At 36.9% G+C, this 18,725-nt stretch overlaps 2 protein-coding genes across 2 annotated transcripts in view; one reads left to right on the forward strand and one right to left on the reverse strand.

The window, feature by feature from the left end:
* Window positions 1-18,725, reverse strand: part of CDC73 (cell division cycle 73) — a 95,640-nt gene that overhangs the window by 28,514 nt on the left and 48,401 nt on the right. The gene's annotated exons all lie outside the window — the stretch shown is intronic.
* Window positions 16,621-18,725, forward strand: part of B3GALT2 (beta-1,3-galactosyltransferase 2) — an 8,221-nt gene continuing 6,116 nt past the window's right edge. Inside the window, exon 1 of the mRNA XM_024738209.1 lies at window positions 16,621-17,204. The gene's annotated coding sequence lies outside the window, so the exon portion shown is untranslated. The remainder of the gene's footprint in view (window positions 17,205-18,725) is intronic.

Consider the following 18,725-nt stretch of genomic DNA (forward strand, 5'->3'; position numbering starts at 1 on the left):
ACTAATCCCATCACCATAAAACCTGAAACTGCAAGCCACGTGGGAGAGCAGTCCTCCTGGGTCACCTTACCCTCCTGCTCTCCGCCAGGACGCCCCTTCCCAATAAAGTCTCTTGCTTTGTCAGCATGCGTGTCTCCTCGGACAATTCATTTCCAAGTGTTAGACAAGAGCCCACTCTTGGGCCCTGGAAGGGGTCCCCCTTCCTGCAACATTACCAGTATACAAGAAAACACATGGAATACAATATCCCTCATAATATCTGGCCTGTAAGACCTATTCTCCTGCTAACTCTTCTTGATTCTAAGAGCGATTAAATTCCTCATCTCATTCTATGCACCCCACACAAACAATTTTTGTCTTAACTAGTTGAGCAGAATCTGTTAATTGCAACCAGAAGAGTTATCTAATTTTGTTTTCTCAGATTCACTGAAAATTCTGAGTTGCCAAAAGTCACTATAGTATAACTTTGCTTAATTCTGAAGTAAACACACACAAATAAGCTCAAACGCACACGATCATACACAGCTATGACACTTCAGTAGGCTGTGGGCTCCTGGAATGAAAACCGGGAGACCTTCACTAATCTCGTCGTTAGTTCATGGCCATTTCTAGGACGCCCTAGCCAATACTAAGAGCTAAAAGCTCATTCTACGCTGACCTGCATTATTTTGAAATAAATTTGTATAAGTCATTGCATAAAGGACCTCAGAAACCATACAGTCCAATCCCAGTACCCTTTACTCTAAAGATGAAGAGACAGAGGTGAAATAGTTTTTCAAAGGCTACATAGTGGTATATCTGGCATATATTAAGAAACAGAAATAATAATTGGCAGTATCATGGAGTAAACCGACAGTTCTATATTTTTAAAGATATTTGGATTGGGGGGAAAATACTACTCAGCTGGGAAAAGAAAAGTAACAGCACAAAAACAACTAAAAGAGCCGACAAGTTGTGCCAACTGGAGAGGAAAACCTGCTTTCTCTTAAAAAGTCAGAATCATTACAATTTCACTAAGACTTGAGGCATTCTGGAAAAGAAGTAACTGATAAAAAGGGATGGGGGAAATAGTGATAGAATCATATTTGCAAAATGTAACAAGACAAAAACAAAGTAAACTGTTTACAGTCCTTCCTTGCCTTCTTTTACCAAATGAGATAACCTAAAATCTTCTGGTATTAGGAGACAGAACAGTGGTATTTGCTGCTTAAACAAGTAGAAAATAAAACCATAATATAAAATATCATAAGAAAGAATATTTGTTACAAGTATCAGTATGCAAAATATACTATATTTAATTTTGAAAATTGCTATTTATATGAAACTTAATGAAATACTGAAATTGCTTAATGAGGAAAACATACAGAATATATATGCAGATTCTAGGAGTTTATAATCTACCTCTTTGACTACTGTACTTATGAGAGGAAAAGTAATATGTTTTAAAAAGTAATCAAATACTAATTTACAGCTGCATGTTTTTTCTTTTTAAAAAGTAACTCATTCCCATGAAATCTGGATTTGATATTCAGAATTCTCAAGTATCAGGATTTTTTTCTTTCAGCAACTGAATTTTTAAGTTCACTGAGTGAGTCTTCAAGTATTTTGGAAAAACTATGTACAAAAAGGAAACTGCAACTTTGAGCAAATCACAATGAGGCTGAAAAGCACTAAAGGTTTCAGGAACAAAACACTTCAACACAAATTTTAAGTAGACTTGTCATAACCTGGGGGCATATGTATACAATGTTTGCCAATACAGAAAATAGCTGACACATTTATAAAATATAGTATAGTATATCTATACAGGCATGCCTCAGAGATACTGCAGGTTTGGTTCCATACTACTGCAGTAAACTAATATCACAAGTGAGTCACAAAATTTTTTGGTTTCCCAGTGCATATAAAAGTTATGTCGACACTATACTGTAGTCTATTAAGTGTGCAATAGCATTACGACTTTAAAAAATGTACATGCCTTAATTAAAAAAAACTTTATTGTTTAAAAATGCTAGCCATCCTCTGACAAGGCAGGGTTGCCACACCTTCAATTTATTTAAAAAAAAAAAAAAAGCAAAGCACGTAGCATAATAAAACGAGGTATGCCTGTTAAATATATAGATTTGATACCTCTATCAAATTTCTCATTATGCTATATAACTACTTGTCTACTTCTTACAACCAGACCATCAATTACTTGAGGTCAGGGACTGTCCATCATATGTCCAATGCCTGTTATAGAGAGCCTGATGCATGGTATATATGCTTAATAAATATACATTAAGTAATTAATTAAAACAAATCCATACCTTAGCATTACTGATTCACTAGTGTTATACTGGTTAAACTGCTTTAATCTGTTAAATGAAGATGGTAAAAATATCATAAAAGATTACTGAAACAAAATTTATTTATTCATTCCACATACTTTCACTGAGAGCATCAAGTACCAAACAAGAAACTGGGAATGCAGCAGTATAAACAGAAGCCACGTGGTCCCTGCCCTTATGAGATCGGCAATCTAATGGAGGAAGCCAGTGACTGAATAAATGAATGAAGAGAAGTTGAAAAATTAGAAATATAATTACATATGTATTTAATTATTCATAATGTGCATATATGTGTATTTGTCTGTGTGTATGTGTGTATTTGTCTGTAAGTGTGTATGTGTGTATATGTCTGTGTGTCCAGCTCACTGCCCCAAATAAAAAGAGACTAATAACTGTTAAACCATCTTCTTTCCATAAAGAGACGTTCTCTATACAAAGATAAGAAAAGCACTAGCAAACCAAATTCAGCAGCATACTGAAAAGATTATACGCCATGACCAAATGGGATTTATTCCTGGAATACAAGGATGGCTCAACATATGGAACTCAATCAGTGTAATAAATCACATCAACAGAACGAAGGGAAAATAAGCTCATGATAAAACTTCACGATCATCTCAATTAATGCAGAAAAAGCATTTGACAAAAGTCAACATTCTTCCATGATTTAAAAATTAAAACCCCTCAACAAACCAGGAACAGAAGGAAACTTCCTCAACATCATAAAGGCTATATATATATGTGTATACGTATACATATATATATGAAAAATCCACGGTTAACACCATACACAATGATGAAAGATTGAAACCTTTTCCCCTAAGATCAGGAACAAGATGTCCACTTTCCCCACTTCTACTCAACATAGTACCTGAAGTTCTAGCCAGAGCCATTAGTCAAAAAAAGAAATAGGGCTTCCCTGGTGGCGCAGTGGTTGAGAGTCTGCCTGCCGATGCAGGGGACACGGGTTCGTGCCCCGGTCCGGGAAGATCCCACATGCCGCAGAGCGGCTGGGCCCGTGAGCCATGGCCGCTGAGCCTGCGCGTCTGGAGCCTGTGCTCCGTAATGGGAGAGGCCACGGCAGTGAGAGGCCCGCGTACCAAAAAAAAAAAAAAAGAAATAAAAGACATCCAAAATCTGAAAGGAAGTGATAAAATTATCTCTTTGCAGATGACAAAATGTGTATGTAGAAACCTAAAGATTTCCGGGGTGGGGAGGTTGTGCAGGGAACAGATGCCCTACCACAATTAATCAACTATTTCAGCAAAGTTGCAGGGCGCAAAATCAACACACAAAAACCCACTGCGCTTCTATACGCTACCAACGAGCAATCTAAAAAAGAAATGAAGGAAACAACCCCATTTGTAATGGCTTTTAAAAAATCAAATACTCCAGAATAAATTTAACCAAGAAGCAAAAAAACTTGTACACTGCAAATTACAAAGTGTTGCTGAAAGAAATTAAAGCCATAAATAAATGGAAAGACATCTATGCTCATGGACTGCTAGAATTAACTATATTAAGATTTCAATACTACCAAATGCAATCTACAGATTTAACACAATCCCTGTCAAAATCCCAAAGGTGTTTTTGCAGAAAGAAAAACTCATCCTAGAATTTATACAGAATCTCAAGGAACCCCAAGGAGGCAAACTAATTTTGAAAAAGAAAAGAGTTGGAGGACTAAAACTTCCAGATTTCAGACCTTACTACAGAGGTACAGTAATCAAAACACTGTAGTAGGGCATAAAGACAGACCTATAGACCAATGGAATAAGACAGCCCAGAAATAAACTTTCACATACATGAAAGGTGCTAAGTCCATGCAATGGGGAAAGGACAGTATTTTCAACAAATGATGCTGGGAAAACTGGATATGCACATGCAAAAGAATGAAGTTGGACCATTATCTTACATCATATACAAAAATTAACTCAAAATGGATCAGAAGCCTAAATTTAAGAGCTGAAACTTTAAGACTTATAGAAAAAATCAAAGAGTAAAAGCCTCATGACATTAGATTTGACATCAGTTTCACGGATATGATACCAACAAGTACAGGAAACAAAAGAAAAAGATAAACTGGACTTCATCAAAATTAAAAGCTTTTATGCATCAAAGGACACTATCAACAGAGTGAGAAGTCAACCCAAGGAATGGGAGGAAATACTTGCAAATCATTTATTTGATAAGGAATTAATATCCCAGACATTTGGTTATAATATTATTCTGGATGTGTCTGTGAAGATGTTTCTAGATAAGATTAACATTTTAATCAGCAGACTGAGTAAAGGAGATTGCCCTCCCCAAAGGAGATGGGACTCATCCAATCCACTGAAGGGCTGAACAGAACAAAAAGGCAAAATAAAAGAGAATTCACTCTGCCTGGCAGTGGTCAAGCTGGGACATGGGTATTCTCCTGCCTCAGCCTCAGACGGGAGCTTACACCAGCGGCCCTCCAGGTTCTCAGTCCTTCAGGCTCAGACTGAAGCTATACCATCCCATCAGCTTCCCTGGGTCACCAGCCTGACGACTGTAAATTCTGGGACTTTTCAGTCTCCCTAAGCACATGTGCCAATTCCTTATGATCGATCTATCTACCCTATTGATTGTTCCTCTGGAGAACCCAAACTAATACAGCAATAAAAATTTGGATCAAAAGAGAGGAAAAGAGAGTGAGACAGAACACAAAATCTTTAAAGAGGTATTCTTTCATACTGGGAAAATGTCAGGTTTTTAAAAATTGTTTATCTGTAGATTAAAAAATTACATCCACATGAATGTAGATGAAATGTTAATCACAGCACTGCAATTAGAAACAAACCAAAGCATGTGTACTGATCTCCTTTAACACCAAAGTCTATAATGATCACATACCTTCTGGTACAAATGAACAATTCTTTCTCACTGAGTTTTAATAAAAGCATTATCATTCTCACTTAAAACTGGCACAATTGTTTTTATAGTGGCAGAGGGATACAGGTAAGGTAGAAGGTCCACAGGCTCATTTGTGTAGCTTATGGATCCATGGACTAAAAACAAATACACTGATGTTAACTAGAGACAGAATAAATCAGTGCAAAAAAAAAAAAAAAGCTTGATTTACAAGTCTTGAGCTCTAGGTTCTAGCTTTGGCCCTGCCACATTAAGAGTAGACCTTTGAGAAAAATCACAACCTCTCAGGGTCTTAGTTTCCTTGCCTGTAAAATGAGGAAACTAGATTTTTAGATGACCTCAAAGGTCCAATTCTGCTCTGAAATTCCATTATTCTAATGTAAGTAATACCTTTTCAATAGGAACAATGCCATTATAGTACAACCCGAAGGGTCCAATTAACTGATTAAGTTTGAAGACATAATTCAATGTTTCTTCAAACGCATACAGCTCATAATTTTGCTCTATAGCTTATAAATTTGCTCTTCCTTTGTTTCGTGTGAATAAATAATATTCTCCTGCCCAGCTCCCTCTATCAAAGGTTACATGTTTGGAATTATATTAATTTCATTGTTTTGGGAACCAAAGATTATAGCTACTGGCAATACAGGTAGAAAGGGAAATAACAATATTGTAAGCTTTAAAAGAAAATATTCAATGTTTTACCATTTAATAATTCAAGAAACTGACTGAGGAAGCTAAAATAAAACAGAGACCTGTACATACTTAACTATCTGAAATCACACATACTAAGACAGGCAACTGAAATGTCGTGAAACATTATAAATTCCAGAGATGTTAATAAATACAAATTCTGTGAAAAGTTACAGAGGAAATACAGATAAAACTCGAAGTCTACTATGAGGATATTTATGCAAAAGAAACATACTCAATATGTTAATTAATAAGTAATCAGGGAGACACTAAAAAAATGGAGGGTACAAACAGAAATATATAAATTTTCATTTTTAAAATTTTAGTTCACTAAAACTCAGGAACTGTATTATCTGTGAGCCCTCTTCTTATTTATTAAAAGGGGATAAAATATTAGAAATACATAAAAATTAAACAGATAAAAATGTAACATAAAACCAACTACAGGGCTTCCCTGGTGGCACAGTGGTTAAGAATCCACCTGCCAATGCAGGGGGACACAGTTCGTGCCCTGGTCCGGGAAGATCCCACATGCCTCGGAGCAACTAAACCCGTGTACCACAACTACTGAGTCTGCGCTCTAGAGCCCCGCGAGCCACAACTACTGAGCCCGTACGCCACAACTACTGAAGCCTGCGTGCATAGAGCCTGTGCTCCACAAGAGAAGCCACCGCAATAAGAAGCCCGTGCACCGCAACGAAGAATAACCTCTGCTCGCCGCAACTAGAGGGAGCCCACGCGCAGCAACAAAGACCCATGCAGCCAAAAATAAATAAAATAAAATAAATTTATTTTTTTTAAAAAAACCAACTCCAATTGGGAAGATCAAAAGTATCAAAGCAGTGAAACTGAGTGAGACCACAGTGAATCGTACAAGACAAACTCTACCTGAAGGGAAAAACTGTAAATAACTATATAACATTTACTTCTAGTTATCTGTGCCATCTTTATAATGATTTGTGTACCCATCAAGTCTAGAAATCTCTTGAAAAAAAGGAACCTAATGATGCAGTATCTCATATGCTCCTGTAATTTGTGTATATGCTTAATGTATTTGCTGAATGTAAGTGAATCCGTTGGGCATCCTCTAAGAAATTAGGGAGGGGAAGAAATCAAACCCTAAAGTCAACCCTTACCCCTTCCTAATCCTATAACCTTTGCCTGTCTCTTTTGCAAAGTTTTGAAAACTTTGCAAAGTTTCTTTATACTAAAGTCCCTATTGCCAACCAGACCATAAACAACCATTCTGAAGACAGCTACGTTACGTACATGAATTTAGAATCAAGTATACTCAATGTTCCCAGGTCATCACAAAAAGGCCCTTTGGGGAAAACTTTCTATTTAGTTACTTCTGACTTTTGCATTAGTTCCTTATCTACTAAAGCTATTAAATAAGAAGCATTTTTCAATATTAATAATTTATATTTGGGTAACTACGCTTCTTTGTGAAGTTTTAGTGCACTTGTAAGTTCTAACATATTATATCTACCTGAATTTACAAATGGTCACACTTTGTAATGAATTAATAGTGTTAATATTTTTAAATACTCATGTGCTGGGGAGCAGGGAGTCAGGAGTAAGACGCCTGAAACAATTTAAAGGTGCGGACCTAGCAGGCTTCACAACTCTATGTAAGAAATATTTTACACTGACCCCTCTAACAATTTTAAATTAAATGCACAGGTAACATTAACCTATGTAAAATTTTTAATGGAAACCAATATCCTAGCAATATACTCTGTATTACAATTATGTTTTAGATTCATTTAAAGAACTCACACAAACACACACACACACACACACACACACACACACACTCTGAGACACTCAGAAGGCCTTGCTGTTTTCAAAGATTGTCTCCCACACTACAGACTACCTTCCCTAGCCACACTCACTAAATGCCCTTCAATTATTTTGTCAGCCAAACACACCTTCCCTTGTAAACTTCTAGAACACCTCCTAGAAAAGTAGTATCAAGCCCAGTACTGCCTTCATTGATAACCCCTCTAAGACTATTCCATGTGTGTCAAATAACAACTGAAAGATTCTAGTTGATTCGTGCTAAAAAGAAACAGCTATGCTACTGAGAAACCAAAGAACAGGGGCTTCCCTGGTGGCACAGTGGTTGAGAGTCCGCCTGCTGATGCAGGGGACACGGGTTCGTGCCCCGGTCCGGGAGGATCCCACATGCCGCGGAGCGGCTGGGCCCGTGGGCCATGGCCCCTGGGCCTCCGCGTCCACGCATCCAGAGCCTGTGCTCCGCGGTGGAAGGGACCTGCGCACTGTAAAAAAAAAACAAAAAAACCCAAAAAACAAAGAATATACAAGTAAAAAGGCATACCTCGTTTTCCTGCACTTTGCAGATACATTTTTTTACAAATTGAAGGTTTATGGCAACCCCATGTTGTCAGATCATGGTTTTAGTATTTTTTAATTAAGATATGTACATTGGTTTTTTTAGACATAATGCTATTATCGCACAAAGTATACTGTAAACATAACTTTTCTATGCACTAGGAAACAAAAAATGCATGTGACTCACTTTATTGCGATTTCACTTATTACAGTGGTCTGGAATTGAACCCCAAATATCTCTGAAGTGTGCCTTTACTATTTTTTTTAATTAATTAATTTATTGGCTGCGTTGGGTCTTCATTGCTGCACGCGGGCTTCCTCTAGTTGCGGCGAGCAGGGGCTGCTCTTCGTTGTGGTGCACAGGCTTCTCATCGCCGTGGCTTCTCTTGTTGCGGAGCACGGGCCCTAGGCGCACGGGCTTCAGTAGTTGTGGCACATGGGCTCAGTAGTTGTGGCTCGCGGGCTCTAGAGCGCAGGCTCAGTAGCTGTGGCACACGGGCTTAGTTGCTCCACAGCATGTGGGATCTTCCTAGACCAGGGCTTGAACCCAAGTCCCCTGCATTGGCAGGCGGATTCTTAACCACTGAACCACAGCTAAGTCCCTGCCTTTACTATTAAAGTACTTGCCAAATTACTGCTGATTTTAGATGCTTACATTTTCCCTTAGGATCATTAACAGTTTGTATGAATTAAACCAGATAAAGGTGTCTACAGTTAGTTTTGAAAGAGACTTTAAATTTAGCTCTGCTTTCAAGTCTAAAGAATTCTTAAACAATTTGAGAAACTGCAGCACAAGCTTGTGAAAACTGAAGCAAAGAGTTAAGGCAGGCAAACACTGACACTTGTGGTCATTCTGAGATTGCTAATTTGCAATCAGCTAATTCCTGCTTTGAGTCCAAAGAAAAGCAAAACTGGTTCATAAATCTTATATTAACTTCAAAGGAAAATGCCACATTCTTAATAAACACAATAGTTTTTTTCAAAAATGGAAAACTACTAATATTAAATAGCCAAAAATATGATATTTGTCCAAATCCTTTATGCAATGAAAAAGATGTCATCTGATTTTGAGTCAAAACAGTCAAGAGAGATAAACTCCAAGCAAACACTGCTATGCAAAATTGCTGATTGATCTCAATAAAATTAAAATTGGTATCTAAATAACTGTGTCAAATGGAATTTTTCATAGTACGTTGGAAATTACACCTAATCCAAAACATTAAGATTTTTCTCCAGCACTGGAAAAAGATAGCTAGTTCTTCAGGTGAAATAAATGGCTTGCATTTAGGGGCTAAAGAGTCAGACTAAAGCACAAACAGGAATGGAGACTAATGTAGAGAAAACCAGATTCATGTTCCCTTCCTCGCATTACTCAAGGCTATTAGCTCATTCTCAGTGAACAGAAATCACCCACCATGGTTGAAGTGTTCTCCCCACAACCCTTTCTCCCTTGTTCTTTTTACCAAGGACATTTAGTTGAATTTATATATACATGAATAGTATAATACTTGTCTTTCCTATTACATATTGACGTTTTCCTGCACTTTGCAGATACATTTTTTTACAAATTGAAGGTTTATGGCAACCCCATGTTGTCAGATCATGGTTTTAGTATTTTTTAATTAAGATATGTACATTGGTTTTTTTAGACATAATGCTATTATCGCACAAAGTATACTGTAAACATAACTTTTCTATGCACTAGGAAACAAAAAATGCATGTGACTCACTTTATTGCGATTTCACTTATTACAGTGGTCTGGAATTGAACCCCAAATATCTCTGAAGTGTGCCTTTACTATTTTTTTTAATTAATTAATTTATTGGCTGCGTTGGGTCTTCATTGCTGCACGCGGGCTTCCTCTAGTTGCGGCGAGCAGGGGCTGCTCTTCGTTGTGGTGCACAGGCTTCTCATCGCCGTGGCTTCTCTTGTTGCGGAGCACGGGCCCTAGGCGCACGGGCTTCAGTAGTTGTGGCACATGGGCTCAGTAGTTGTGGCTCGCGGGCTCTAGAGCGCAGGCTCAGTAGCTGTGGCACACGGGCTTAGTTGCTCCACAGCATGTGGGATCTTCCTAGACCAGGGCTTGAACCCAAGTCCCCTGCATTGGCAGGCGGATTCTTAACCACTGAACCACAGCTAAGTCCCTGCCTTTACTATTAAAGTACTTGCCAAATTACTGCTGATTTTAGATGCTTACATTTTCCCTTAGGATCATTAACAGTTTGTATGAATTAAACCAGATAAAGGTGTCTACAGTTAGTTTTGAAAGAGACTTTAAATTTAGCTCTGCTTTCAAGTCTAAAGAATTCTTAAACAATTTGAGAAACTGCAGCACAAGCTTGTGAAAACTGAAGCAAAGAGTTAAGGCAGGCAAACACTGACACTTGTGGTCATTCTGAGATTGCTAATTTGCAATCAGCTAATTCCTGCTTTGAGTCCAAAGAAAAGCAAAACTGGTTCATAAATCTTATATTAACTTCAAAGGAAAATGCCACATTCTTAATAAACACAATAGTTTTTTTCAAAAATGGAAAACTACTAATATTAAATAGCCAAAAATATGATATTTGTCCAAATCCTTTATGCAATGAAAAAGATGTCATCTGATTTTGAGTCAAAACAGTCAAGAGAGATAAACTCCAAGCAAACACTGCTATGCAAAATTGCTGATTGATCTCAATAAAATTAAAATTGGTATCTAAATAACTGTGTCAAATGGAATTTTTCATAGTACGTTGGAAATTACACCTAATCCAAAACATTAAGATTTTTCTCCAGCACTGGAAAAAGATAGCTAGTTCTTCAGGTGAAATAAATGGCTTGCATTTAGGGGCTAAAGAGTCAGACTAAAGCACAAACAGGAATGGAGACTAATGTAGAGAAAACCAGATTCATGTTCCCTTCCTCGCATTACTCAAGGCTATTAGCTCATTCTCAGTGAACAGAAATCACCCACCATGGTTGAAGTGTTCTCCCCACAACCCTTTCTCCCTTGTTCTTTTTACCAAGGACATTTAGTTGAATTTATATATACATGAATAGTATAATACTTGTCTTTCCTATTACATATTGAACAAATCTGTACCTGATTGATCATGTAAAATCACTCAGATACTATTAACAACATGAATAAAAAAATAATAATTATTTCTGTACCCAGTAGAAACTAAGAGTTAGGAGGCATAGCAAATCCTGCCTTTAAATTCTGACTCCTTAGGGGATATTCTAGACATGCCCAGGAAAATCCTAAAATGAGCCTGGACAATGCTGGCCATAATGCATATATAATAGTAATATCCATCTATTTTCCCACCAGGGATGTGTTCTAAAATTAAAAAACAGACCTATGCAAGTAAAAATTACAAGACATCTATAACTATAAAACTTAACAAAATAGCTGCCAGTTTGCTCAGTCTGACAAAGAAATCTGTCACATTTACTGAGAAAGTTTAACCATAGAAATCAGATGTTAAAAGAAATCAGACTAAAGGAAGAACTTCTACAAGCTTGCCTGTCATATGATTTTTACCATTTCTCTTGGCTGGAAACATGCAGGTTGCTAGAAAAAGTCACTAAAGGAACTTTTATCTCACGTCTGCTGTTTTTCTGTAAAGTTCCTAACCAGCTTAACTTAAACATAAGAAACAGGATGCAGTTGTACCTAGAAGTTTAAAGTAAATTCTGATTCAGTACACAGGTACCCTTTCATTAGCTTTCAGGAGTCTCCTTTGCTGTGTAAACACTTTCCCATCGCAAGCACAGTTGAGACAATAGTCCACTGGGAATTCAGGGGCCTAATACTGCACCTAATACTGCAGGGAACCACTAACCAGCAGGTTACCTATGGAGTTCTCTTAATAATCAAGATCCATAAGAAATCCAGTGGGCATCAAAAAAGAGTCCAATCAAAAGAACAGCCATAAATAATTGCGTTATCCTTCCTGGAGAAAGGGCAGGGAATGTAACTAAAACATCTTTGTATCTCTAACATTTAATAAGCTGTGCCTAATTGCAAATGTTGGCACACAGCAGTTGATCAGATATGTATTTGCTGATCAAGTGATTAAAGCAAAAATACAAACATCCATTTATACTGCTATGAATGATCTCTGGGTATGCTATGCTAGTAACAGGAAAAAAGTCCCACAACTTTCTCCAGCAGTGCCATGCAGCATAATAGTTAAGAAGAGAGGATAAGGACTTATTAATCTTGCTTTAATTCCCAGCTGGACTCTTTCTCATCACTAATCATCTGATATTTGGGATAATTAGTTTACAACTCTAAACACTGGTTCCTCATCTTTAAAATGGGTATTACAAAAATAAAACAATTATGAGAAAAAAAGTCATTTATATAACAGCTCAAGTAGGCTTAGCACACACATGAATTTAGTCACTGCTGCTAGTTGCATAGTCAAATCCTACGTCAGGAATTATTGATAAATAATGATCTACTACAAGCCACTTATACTTTTATAAAATAAGTTATCTTAAGTAGGCACTTAAGCATTATTCTGCCACCTAAGTCTAATTTTTTTTTTTAAAAAAAAAAGAGTAGTTTTTTTTTTTTTTTTTTTTAAAAAATTTTTTTTTTTTTTTTTTTTGAAAAGAGTAGTGTGGGCTTCCCTGGTGGCGTAGCAGTTAAGGATCTGCCTGCCAGTGCAGGGGACAAGGGTTCGAACCCTGGTCCAGGAAAATCCCACATGCTGTGGAGCAACTAAGCCCGTGCACCACAACTACTGAGCCTGTGCTCTAGAGCCCGTGAGCCACAACTACTGAGCCCGCGCACCACAACTACTGAGTCCGCATGCCACAACTACTGAAGTCCACATGCTTAGAGCCCATGCTCCACAACAAGAGAAGCCACCACAATGAGAAGCCTGCGCACCGCAACGAAGAGTAGCCCCCGCTCACCACAACTAGAGAAAGCCCGTGCGCAGCAACGAAGGCCCAATGCAGCCAAAAAATAATATATTAATTTTTTAAAAAAGAGAGTAGTGAGCATGTAATATGGGTGGACTTAGGGACTAAATGCCAAGAAACCCAGGTTTTAGTTCTCTCCTTCACACTTAACCAGAAAAAGTCAAAGCTCTAGGCCTTACATTTCCCATTTATAAAACTCTTACTGTTCCTTCTAACATTTCTAGGAAAATCACATACACTCCTTTAAAAAAGTCTTAGGATTCCTAAAACTACAAAACACATTTCATCAGCTATACTAAAAAACATAATGAGGACAAAAAAATTTTTAATATTAGAGAAAATGTAAATCTATATTTGAAATAACACACATTACTGGGGAAGATAGGTGGGATGAAAAATATACGACTACAAATATACAGTGTAAGTTTCAAAATGGTAAATTTCTATGAGTTAAGGTCCCTAAAGTCTCAGAGGAAAAACTGGTAATTCAGGTTATTTTAAAAAAAAAAAAAAAGGACAATGCCCCAGTACTTGCAGAAAAAAAAGCAGCAAGGTGCCCAACAGACTAATCATACAAAATATTTAAGAGTGAATATCTAGTGTTTACTGAAAAATTTGCCTGATGGCAAGTTACTAAACCATCCTGAAATATTAGGACAAATAAATATGATTAGTAAAGCCTCATTACCCACCAAGAAGATCCTGTACAAGTGTGCTTTATCCATTACATCATTTTGTTGAATTCCGCCATACATGTAATTTTAAAGAAAAAGAAAAAAAAAATAAATGCTAACATTAAAAAGTGATTAAAAATAAAGTTTTGCTGCCTTCAAGAACACTAGAAACCGCGCAAGAGTGAAAAAGAAGTGGGCTATCACAACACGTGTCAGTAAAGCAATCCACAGCAGCTGATTTACATAAATCCTAGAAAATGGTGGGGGGAGGGAGGGGGAAGATGTCTACATTACTGATTAAAAATGGTCTACGAGCCGCAACTAGATATTAGTAAAACGAAAATCAGAACAATTTGAGAAAAAGAACTTCAAGGGAAGGAGTGCACTGAAGGGGTTAAAAAAGAGTCCAATCAAAAGAACAGCCATAAATAATTGCGTTATCCTTCCTGGAGAAAGGGCAGGGAATGTAACTAAAACATCTTTGTATCTCTAACATTTAATAAGCTGTGCCTAATTGCAAATGTTGGCACACAGCAGTTGATCAGATATGTATTTGCTGATCAAGTGATTAAAGCAAAAATACAAACATCCATTTATACTGCTATGAATGATCTCTGGGTATGCTATGCTAGTAACAGGAAAAAAGTCCCACAACTTTCTCCAGCAGTGCCATGCAGCATAATAGTTAAGAAGAGAGGATAAGGACTTATTAATCTTGCTTTAATTCCCAGCTGGACTCTTTCTCATCACTAATCATCTGATATTTGGGATAATTAGTTTACAACTCTAAACACTGGTTCCTCATCTTTAAAATGGGTATTACAAAAATAAAACAATTATGAGAAAAAAAGTCATTTATATAACAGCTCAAGTAGGCTTAGCACACACATGAATTTAGTCACTGCTGCTAGTTGCATAGTCAAATCCTACGTCAGGAATTATTGATAAATAATGATCTACTACAAGCCACTTATACTTTTATAAAATAAGTTATCTTAAGTAGGCACTTAAGCATTATTCTGCCACCTAAGTCTAATTTTTTAAAAAAGAGTAGTGTGGGCTTCCCTGGTGGCGTAGCAGTTAAGGATCTGCCTGCCAGTGCAGGGGACAAGGGTTCGAACCCTGGTCCAGGAAAATCCCACATGCTGTGGAGCAACTAAGCCCGTGCACCACAACTACTGAGTCCGCATGCCACAGCTACTGAAGTCCACATGCTTAGAGCCCATGCTCCACAACAAGAGAAGCCACCACAATGAGAAGCCTGCGCACCGCAACGAAGAGTAGCCCCCGCTCACCACAACTAGAGAAAGCCCGTGCGCAGCAACGAAGGCCCAATGCAGCCAAAAAATAATATATTAATTTTTTAAAAAAGAGAGTAGTGAGCATGTAATATGGGTGGACTTAGGGACTAAATGCCAAGAAACCCAGGTTTTAGTTCTCTCCTTCACACTTAACCAGAAAAAGTCAAAGCTCTAGGCCTTACATTTCCCATTTATAAAACTCTTACTGTTCCTTCTAACATTTCTAGGAAAATCACATACACTCCTTTAAAAAAGTCTTAGGATTCCTAAAACTACAAAACACATTTCATCAGCTATACTAAAAAACATAATGAGGACAAAAAAATTTTTAATATTAGAGAAAATGTAAATCTATATTTGAAATAACACACATTACTGGGGAAGATAGGTGGGATGAAAAATATACGACTACAAATATACAGTGTAAGTTTCAAAATGGTAAATTTCTATGAGTTAAGGTCCCTAAAGTCTCAGAGGAAAAACTGGTAATTCAGGTTATTTTAAAAAAAAAAAAAAAGGACAATGCCCCAGTACTTGCAGAAAAAAAAGCAGCAAGGTGCCCAACAGACTAATCATACAAAATATTTAAGAGTGAATATCTAGTGTTTACTGAAAAATTTGCCTGATGGCAAGTTACTAAACCATCCTGAAATATTAGGACAAATAAATATGATTAGTAAAGCCTCATTACCCACCAAGAAGATCCTGTACAAGTGTGCTTTATCCATTACATCATTTTGTTGAATTCCGCCATACATGTAATTTTAAAGAAAAAGAAAAAAAAAATAAATGCTAACATTAAAAAGTGATTAAAAATAAAGTTTTGCTGCCTTCAAGAACACTAGAAACCGCGCAAGAGTGAAAAAGAAGTGGGCTATCACAACACGTGTCAGTAAAGCAATCCACAGCAGCTGATTTACATAAATCCTAGAAAATGGTGGGGGGAGGGAGGGGGAAGATGTCTACATTACTGATTAAAAATGGTCTACGAGCCGCAACTAGATATTAGTAAAACGAAAATCAGAACAATTTGAGAAAAAGAACTTCAAGGGAAGGAGTGCACTGAAGGGGTTAAATTACACTAAGTTACATATCAAAGCTTATATTGCTTATGCCCTATAAAATCATGTAACATGAAAACCAACATCTAACACTGAAAACATTTAGAAAGCCCGTGCTTGAGCATAAATTAAAAAAAAAAAAAGGAAATAAGCTGGAAAAAGATAAAATTATAACCATTCATTTCATAATCATCCCATTTTCGTATTATTCACTCATCACTACACTTACACTGAATATATATAATTTAGCACATGGAAGCAAATCTCTAAGCTTCTCTCTACCTTAGGTTTTTAGTCAAAATGAATGCAAACAATCACGTGGGATTCAGCCAAGCAGTGACGTTAAATTCTGCTCTGTCAGAGAGAGCATCTGTCAAGCCCACATTTAAACTGCTGCCTGCCTGTGCAGCAGCTGAGGAACCCTGGATTTCATATTACAGACTAAAACCCTGGTAAAACTGCTCAAAATCCTTCCTGCAGCTGCCAGGCAACAACGAAAGAGAGTTAAATCCTGTTCTTTTCCAATACAATCGAAGCACTCCATTCTAGCTCTGGCTGCTTTTGATTGCAGCTCAGTGTTCTTACTAGAAATATGGATACTGAGAAGAGAATACAGCACTGCATTGTCCGGCCAGGAAAACAGCAGATGTAAAAAGCCTCAATGCATCAACTGTCAGCAAGAGTCGACAGTGCTCCAAACAGAACGAACAACCACAGCTCTTTTGTTTAAAGAAAGAGAAAGAAAATGAAAGAAAGGAAAAACCTCAGAAGACTAGGACCCATATGAACAAGAAGGGGAACTCGAAGACAAGCAGACAGATGGACACTCTGGACACTGTGAAAAGCAATCGCAGGAGGCAGACTGCTGGGGGAGGTGCGCATGTTCGATAGCATCTTGGCTGAAGTGATGGCGTGCCAAAAGTATCTTCAGTGAGCATAATCCTCGCCTCATAAATGCCTGACCAAGGAAGGTATGTTGATATCTTGTTTGTGATACTCATTTAAATGTCTGTTACTTTTTTATAGCCCTGGAGGCACTAATATCTAATAAACAAGTTCATACAGTTCACTGTCCTTGAAACTATGAAAGGGTTTCTAAATATATGATTTTAAAATCTGTCATTGCTTTATTCAAGTAAATATGTAGCTTGCAGTAATTATGGATTACCGAAAAGCCAAACAGTAACAAGATGTGCTTAAAGGCTTCTCTGAGAAATTAAACTTTAAAAAAAAATCTGAAGCCCTCTAAAGAAAACATAGCAATCCTCTATCAAATTAAGTCAAGTTGAATCCTTATCCAATAAATTAAAGTACTCTCTTAAAAATGGCCATCGAAGAGGTCAATGCAGTGAAATTCATTAAATAGTATCAAAGATGATCTTAATATTAAGAGCTTTTTCAGTCCTTTTAAAACAAAATCTTAATATAGAACAGTTTTTAATAACAAAATGTTGCCTCTCATACCCATGTCCCTAAATAAAGATAACTTACCAACTCTGAGACTATCAACAAATTTTAAGTACCACCGAGCTGTAAGATACTATAAGGAAAGCATTTGCACAGGATCACAGAAGGCAGTGTGCATTTATGCACAGCCCACCACGCCAGGAGATCTGCGTGTTCACAAATACAACTTTAAACAAAGAAATATCAATACTTGCTAAAATTACCCCCTTTTAAAATAGTGAGCTTTTATTTTAAGCAACAGACTGATTCTAAATGATCAAAATATAAGACTGGTTTTGGTGATCATTTTTAAAGTGAAACTCAAAAACATAATATGAAAATACTCTGTCATAAAAATATCCATGTAACAGCAATACAAGGTCAAAAAATTAAATCTAAATGTAGCCACTGTGCTTCCAGGTTATATAAATATGTAATGATGAACTAACTGGCATAGTATATGTGTGCAGGGCAGAAATAAATCTAATAAACTATTTTAGTAACAATCATAGAACAGCAACTCATGGCTCAGGAACTCGGGTATTTCTAAAATTTTTTACAGATCGTCAAAGATCCTGATTTTTGCTCAATTTTACAGCACAACTCAACCTATTATTTAATAATCACAAAAGGCAAACATTTTTAAGACATATGTAGGGATTCCATTCTAAAGTTAAGATTAAACAAGTCTATCAGGCCCTATTATTATTAGAGCTCAACATCAACTCTCACTCACAGTATAAATTTTTATTCCATTAAGGAATGAAACCAGATGGTATTAAACAAACAAAAAAAATATGGTTGTAAAAAACCTCAAGTCTCTCTTAGTACCTTTATCTCTCAATGTTAAAGTCACCAATTAAACATTTTTATAAGGTAGCTATCTCAAAACAAGAGTGTAGAGTTTTTTATTCAAGCACCCCTTAAATCTAGAACTGTTCCCACAGACTAAGATATTATCACTTTTAGAAGCCAAATAACAAAAACAGCATGTGTGTGAGAGAGAGAGACAGAGAGAGAGAGAGAGAGAGAGAGAGAGAGAGAGA

The sequence above is a fragment of the Neophocaena asiaeorientalis genome, unplaced genomic scaffold (genome assembly GCF_003031525.2).
Source record: "Neophocaena asiaeorientalis asiaeorientalis breed wild unplaced genomic scaffold, Neophocaena_asiaeorientalis_V1.1 scaffold25, whole genome shotgun sequence".
NCBI classification, from domain to species: Eukaryota; Metazoa; Chordata; class Mammalia; order Artiodactyla; family Phocoenidae; genus Neophocaena; species Neophocaena asiaeorientalis.